Below are 6,840 nucleotides of genomic sequence, written 5' to 3' on the forward strand. Positions count from 1 at the left end.
GCGTTACCGTTCCGCAAACGAACTTTGCAGAAAGAGAGTTTTAGTATAGCGTGATAGCGTAGTTTACGTGCGGGACGCTATTCCATTACGCTTTGAATTTCGCATACATAGGGCACCTAAGATATGTTTGTGTGCGTCCGGAAAGTGCGAGAGGCAGCGCATTGGAAGCCAGGAGCGCGTTGTATTTTTACTTGCCATGTCCGCCGATCTGCAGCGAAACAGACAAGCAGTACAAGCTGTCTAACATAGCCTCCGAAACCCTCCAATCTAAGAGGCCATATGCCGTCGTCGCGCCTATCTCCCAACTTTAGCGACAGATGGCGCTCGGATCTCAAAAAAAATTTCTCTCGTTAGGCTTAGGCGCGTTCGAAACGAGAAGCGATCTCGAAAATTCCTCAAGATTAGCCATAACACTCTCTCGGCGAAGCGACATGAGACTAAGCAAAAGCCGCTTACGCAGTCATTTTGTCTAGTACACTCTACTTTGGAGTACTTTTGGCTAGAGCACGGAGCAAGAAACCTTCCTCCGTGGGCTAGAGAACTCGCTCAATTATCGCTGCCATTCACAGAAATCCAGTTTTCCTACTAAATTAATGCGTTTACGAACAAGCCCAAGCTATTAATAATCTGAATCGCTTGTGGTTCGTAAATATGCACTAAACCTCTGTAGTCACTTTTGTTGCTCTCTGCAATCATTCAAACGTGGCTGTTCCAGCCGTGAATTGAACCCATGACCATGTGCCCAGCACGTGGTCATGCGACATCCACCGAGATACTGAACAATAATCTATATTGGTTAAACTGAAACAAGGCATCTTGGGAAATCTTTCAGCCTGTGCACTCTTTGGGTATACCGCTGCATAAGCACAGATAAAAGAGCGTATAGGTAGCAAGTAGCGTCACAATTAATTTCCTTAGGTGTGCATGTTTTCTATGTCCAAGCGAAGATTCCAAGTAGATGCATTCAAAAATTGTGTGAAATTGAATTAGACCACCAAAACTAGAAAGATGACTGCCCCTGCTCTATTCCCCACCACGGAAGAAAACGGTATCTGCACAATTTGAGAGCTAGAATTAGGCACTAGGCCAAACCTCAAGCATTTAGTGGCTTGAATGACTATCTGTAACGATGCCTTGAATGACTATCTGTAACGATGCCAGAAATCGCCCTCTATATAACGTCTCTATAGTGAGCACCCAGAAATGGCAGAGATGCCATATTCAACATATGAACCAAAATAAATTGTATTCAATGGCACGCTTACCTTCAAATGAGTTCGTACGTGCGCAGGACTAAGACTATTGACTACCAGACCTTTGACAGGCTTGTGTTCCACTTGCGCACACAAGAGCCATTTCAGTCCCCAGAAAACCCAAGTAGAGCATTCTTTGGTCGACATGCCTCTTATACCTCCTAAAACTATTGCTGTACTATGTCACACTAGAGTGAAAGTGAAGCAAACATTGCAAAAGGTGCAAGTTCGGAATCTCTTTATTGCTGAAATTGTGCCCAGAAAGACAGGGAATGCTCGCATAACAGTGGCGAGAACAATCACAGAATCTGATGTCGTGAGCAAAGTGCGTCAGCTATTTATGCGCGTATATGTGTATATATGCGTATATGCATCTGTACAATCATAGCATTCTACCGGTGCTAGCATATAGGGCAGAAACTTGGAGGTTAACAAAGAAGCTCGAGAACAAGTTAAGGACCGCACAAAGAGCGATGGAACGAAAAAATGTTAGGCCTAACGTTAAGAGACAGGATGAGAGTAGTGTGGATCAGAGAGAAAACAAGAATAGCCGATATTCTAGTTGAAATTAAGAGGGGGAAATGGAGCTGGACAGGCCATGTAATGCGTAGGATGCATAACCGGTGGACCATTGGAGTTACAGAATGGATACCAAGAGAAGGGAAGCGCAGTCGAGGACGGCATAAAACTAGGTGAGGTGGTGAAGTGCAGGAAATTTGCAGGTCCAAGTTGGAATCAGGTAGCTCAAGACAGGGTTAATTGGAGATCACAGGGAGAGTCCTTCGTCCTGCAGTGGACATAAATATAGGCTGATGACGAGGATGAGTACATGGCAGATACGCATGGCAGAGTAATTGCATGGTGCTCGTGTACACTCGAAAATGTACAACAGGTTGCGCGTCGCACACGTAATCTGATTAGACAAGACTGTAGCTATAAAATAGGTGACTAAAAGTTTTCTGATACAGTCGACGTGGCCTGCGCTGAGTCATAACAGTGATAATAAGGTAAAAGACAGTGCATAAAATAAAAGGCAAATAAAATAATGTACGTTTGATTGCATATAGAAGTTTTGGGCTGGAAAAGGTAAAATGGTTTAATCAGGCTCACGAGAAAAAAAGGTCGACTCGTTGGCTTATAAAATCATGTGTAGCATCAGAGTCATTTAATACTTTTTGCTAGCATGTAAGAAATATTGAACTAACTCTGGTGAGTTATTAACCGACTTACCACCCTGTCTTTTGTCCCAGTCTTGCTCGATTGTCATGTATTTCCATGATCTAGTATTTTAAAGGGCCTCCTAAGAACAAGTCCAGCAGCAGTGCGGGTAAATGACTGTAGAACTATTGTAATACAGCTTTTAATATGTTTTTCAAAATTATACACGCGAGAGAACATGTGCAAGAAGTTGCTAGACTTGATTCTTGGAACTGTACAAGGCAGATGCACTGTACAAGGCATATGTAAAAGTGACGAGATGCAGATTTCTGCGAATCAAGTTTCCAGCACTGCTGGTGCCGCAGTAGCGAGCGAAACTGGCTTACCATTTTGGACCGTATACGAGCACGCATTTCCCACATGCCCTCGGCATACAAGCATGCATTCTCACGCAATTAGCTAACACCAATATCAATCATTTTTCCCATTGCTGTAACTGAATGTAGCGAGTATCAGGAAACATGTGGTTAAAAATTACAATAAATTGTTGGAAAATGCTTATAGATGCTTATCAGTGTCCTTTGTATGTTAGTTCCCATTTTGTATAAACAAGCCTACATGTGACCGGCGCATGAGCACATATGTGCACATGGTCGTCGTCTGACATGTCTGTCCATGTGTATGTTTCATTATCCAACGCTAACAAGATACATAATAGAGAAATGAATATTATATTTAGCAATGAATACAAAGTAAAAGCCGACTTGAGTGGTACAGTCAACCACACAGGTTTACGGACCATGGTATCTCACAAAAGCAGCCTGTAGCAGTAGCTAGTAGAACTGTATACGACAATGTTATAATATTCTAGTCGAATCCCACAATGCAAATGCCAGATTGCGTTGGGAGGCTGCGGAGATATTCAGCTTTTACTCATATTTTCATGGTCTGTAATATTTTATGGTTGACTGTACATGGCCCAGGTCCAGCTCTGACACTGATCTTCTGGCGTGGTACCATAGCTCCAGCAGGCGTCATTGATATACGTATTATAAATACGTCTCTAGGTTGGTAAAATATTTAAAAATTATCTTAAGAACAGCCATCCCTCATTTTTAATTAATGCAATTGCACTGCCTGTGGGCAGTTCACAGCGGCCATCCACTACCGAGGGGACACAGTTATGCGAAGTCGACTTGAGCAGGAGGTAGCTGGTGACGGAGTGTTCTGCGCGTTCCTGCAGCCACACTGCGCAGAGAATGCAAATTTCATTGTTATTCAAAAGCAGATTAAAAACGAAATAAAGAACCACAAAGCTAGCATTTTGATGTATTAGGATCTCAATGTTGACGTCAGGTGCCAGAAAATAAAATTCGCCTACAATTTCTCATTGCATGTAATTATAAAGAAAAAAAAAGGTCAGCAAAGACACCTTAAGACAACTTACGTTTAGGAATGCGGAAGCATTATAGTCCTTTTGGTGAACTTTTTTTCCATATTTTGTTTTCTACATGCAACAAGGAATGAGTTTATGAATCATCTACACAATTCTTAGTCTACGCTTTATGAAACATTTCTGAACACCACAGTTAGTCTCATTTTCTTACCTTTTTCATGTCACAAGCTATTCAATGTTGGCAAGTGGGCTAGTTTTTGTTAATTTGCCAAAATCACAATGTAAAACCGTGTCAAAAGAAAAAATAACAGAGGCATTAACCTGCAGGGTCAGTACACCCAGCAATAATGAACCTCTAAAACACCACCACGACGGTTTATATCACTAACTTCTAACAGCTTGTATAGACCTTTTCACAAACCGACGTTTGAGCAGCGCCATTGGCCGACACGAGCGACGTCTAGCGTCGCCGCCATTTTGGACTGTGCGCCTTGCGAGAGCAGGCCGGCCGCACTTCGGTTGTGTGATCTTCGCCGCGCATTATTTCGATTGTTTTCTTCCGCTTCGCTTGTTTTGTGCCGCTTGACTTGTTACATTTTTCACGTGCTCGCGTGAGCCCTCAGTGTAGTGTGCCATGGCAACAGCAAGCCCAGCCAGTGGATGTGGTGTTTCTTCGTCGGTAGCGGCGGCAGCCGCGTCTGCTTCGTCGAGAGCTGGCGTGCTAATCAGCAGTATATTTCATTGTTATTGCTGGACACATGTGACCGTATCGTCGATTGAATCTGATCACCATTACGTTTCGCGATTGAGGGGTGCCTCATTTAGCGAAATCAGGCGCGTACGTAGCTGTCGGGCAATGCTTATAGAACCAGGCGCCGGCAGCCGGACGACGCGTGTCAGTGGTTGGTAGATATGCGGTGGTTACTCCATACGCTTCCGACGCAACTGAACAGCTCAATCATCCAAAATTTATTGGATCTGGTGTGGTGCAGGGTGCTTATAACCAAATGTCAAAGCATAAAGCGGGGCGATCGAGCAGCGCGGTACCTGCAGCGAACCGACGCGCGGCAGTGATCACAGATGCCAGCGCGACTGATACAGCCCAGGTGCTAAATTTTTATTGTTAGTATTTATTTATTTATACATACTGTCAATCCCAATAGGGATTATAACAGGACTTGTTATAAAGATATATTTGTTTACATATATTTGACGTTTGTTTACCTGGGATGGATTTTCTTTCGAATGTCTGAATTTGGAACAAGCTTCGCTCACGGTGAACCTTAACGTAGACCGTGCGCGAAGTTTGTATTGAAGATATCGCGTACGGCAAGAATTGTTCGTGTGCGCTATCTGTGAAGCGAAATAAGCCAATAATATTGCAGCGTTGGGGCCATCTCTGCTCTTTCTCTTTTTTCACTTACACCGTCTCACTGTGCTATGTTCCTAATAAAGCAATGTCGAGTCTTAACAATTGTAGAATAAATACATATGCATATGACTGTAAACCACTACTGACCGTGAGTGAAAAGCGCTTAGTGGTCAGCGAAGCAGTCTCTGCACGCACGTAAGTATTTCACTTGATCGACTGTGCGAATTTTTTTTCGTTACTGTTATTCTTGCAAGCATGATGCTATTGCCCGCGTACCCATGCGAATACCGTTTTTCAACGTTCTTACTTGCGCGGGCTCATTTAGCGCATTTATACGCCACGCACAGTTAGCGCATTACGGTTCCCGAACTCTCGCACTGGCGCTAGGCCGCGCTGATGAGGTTCACACGTTCATTTTTGCATTCTCTTGCTGCCCAAGCACATAGACAACGCTCAAGGATGGGTGAGCTCGATGCAGCACCACACTGTTGAAGTTATTAACTTTATGGGCAGGGCCGCGTAGGGTGCGTGTGACCGCAGAGACAATGTTTTGGTGGACACAGGGTCTGCATACATCTTCCATAGGACACGATTTTTCCAGATCGTTGCGAAGTGTATTACCGACTAGTTCTCTCGCAGAGTGCTCCAATTTGTCTTATAGCAGTGTCACACGGCCACTTTTGATAGCGATCGAGACCGATCTGGATCGGAATGTTCGACCGCGATTGGCTCCCTTCCGCAGATTGAGCAAAGAATACAATCGCGACCAAGAAATTCGACCCATATCGGGCTCGATCACGATCAAAAGTGCACCGTGTGACCCCCATATTAGGCACTGGAATGAAGTCGTGTTTGAAAGAATAACAAATGTAGCCTCTGCCACTACATACGAGAAAATACTGCATCGAAGAGCTGTCAATTCTCGCAACCTGTTGGGAAATGTGCCGAAAAGAGTTTACCAATATGCGTTATTTTACTGATGTGTGCATTGGTTCACATTAGACTGAAATGCCAAGTCCTCAGGTGATGCAGGAAACCGGCGAAGCGTGAACATACCACATCGCGGCAGTGGTCTTGCGGAGTGCTGTGTTGTGGACACACTTAGTCCCTAAAATCATTTTCCGCTGGTTGTTTGTGCACCCATAAACTGCACAGTGCTGGCCTGTAGCCTTTTGATGAGTATATATGCCATTATTTACGAGCGTAAGTCATTCGTGACAAAAATAAACGGAAACATCGAAGGAAAGCTACCACTCCGCAATGCAAGCGCAAGGCAAGCTCACAGTCCAGACCGAACAGGCAACACTGACACATACTCTCCACGCCAGACCGTCGGGAGCGCCCTCGTGAAAACGTCTATATACAGTAGTTTTTCGGTTTCCCGGTCGTCAGCTCCTGGCCTTCACTTGCACAAACTCATTGCTGTGTTAGTTGCTCCTTCGGGAAAAGTGAAAGACAGCCAAACAATGCATGTAGTTGCTTCAAATTCTGTTCCTTTCTCTTTAAACAAAGCTCTTTAAAATTTCGCGCTGGGTATTCTTGTGAATATGGCAAAAATTCAAATATTTTCAGACATAAATGCACAAGCACAAGCGAAAGTGCTGAATGAGTTGCGCACTTCATACAAACAGTAATGAAAGACGCTGGCAACGTACAGACTA

General features: G+C 44.1%; 1 protein-coding gene across 1 annotated transcript in view; it reads right to left on the minus strand.

Moving 5' to 3' along the window:
• Positions 1–2,018: 2,018 nt before the first annotated feature.
• The window catches only part of LOC119456373 (kinesin-like protein KIF20B), a 70,338-nt gene continuing 65,516 nt past the window's right edge, over positions 2,019–6,840 (minus strand). Inside the window, exon 9 of the mRNA XM_049669796.1 lies at positions 2,019–3,659. The gene's annotated coding sequence lies outside the window, so the exon portion shown is untranslated. The remainder of the gene's footprint in view (positions 3,660–6,840) is intronic.

The sequence above is a fragment of the Dermacentor silvarum genome, chromosome 6 (genome assembly GCF_013339745.2).
Source record: "Dermacentor silvarum isolate Dsil-2018 chromosome 6, BIME_Dsil_1.4, whole genome shotgun sequence".
Classification (NCBI taxonomy): Eukaryota; Metazoa; Arthropoda; class Arachnida; order Ixodida; family Ixodidae; genus Dermacentor; species Dermacentor silvarum.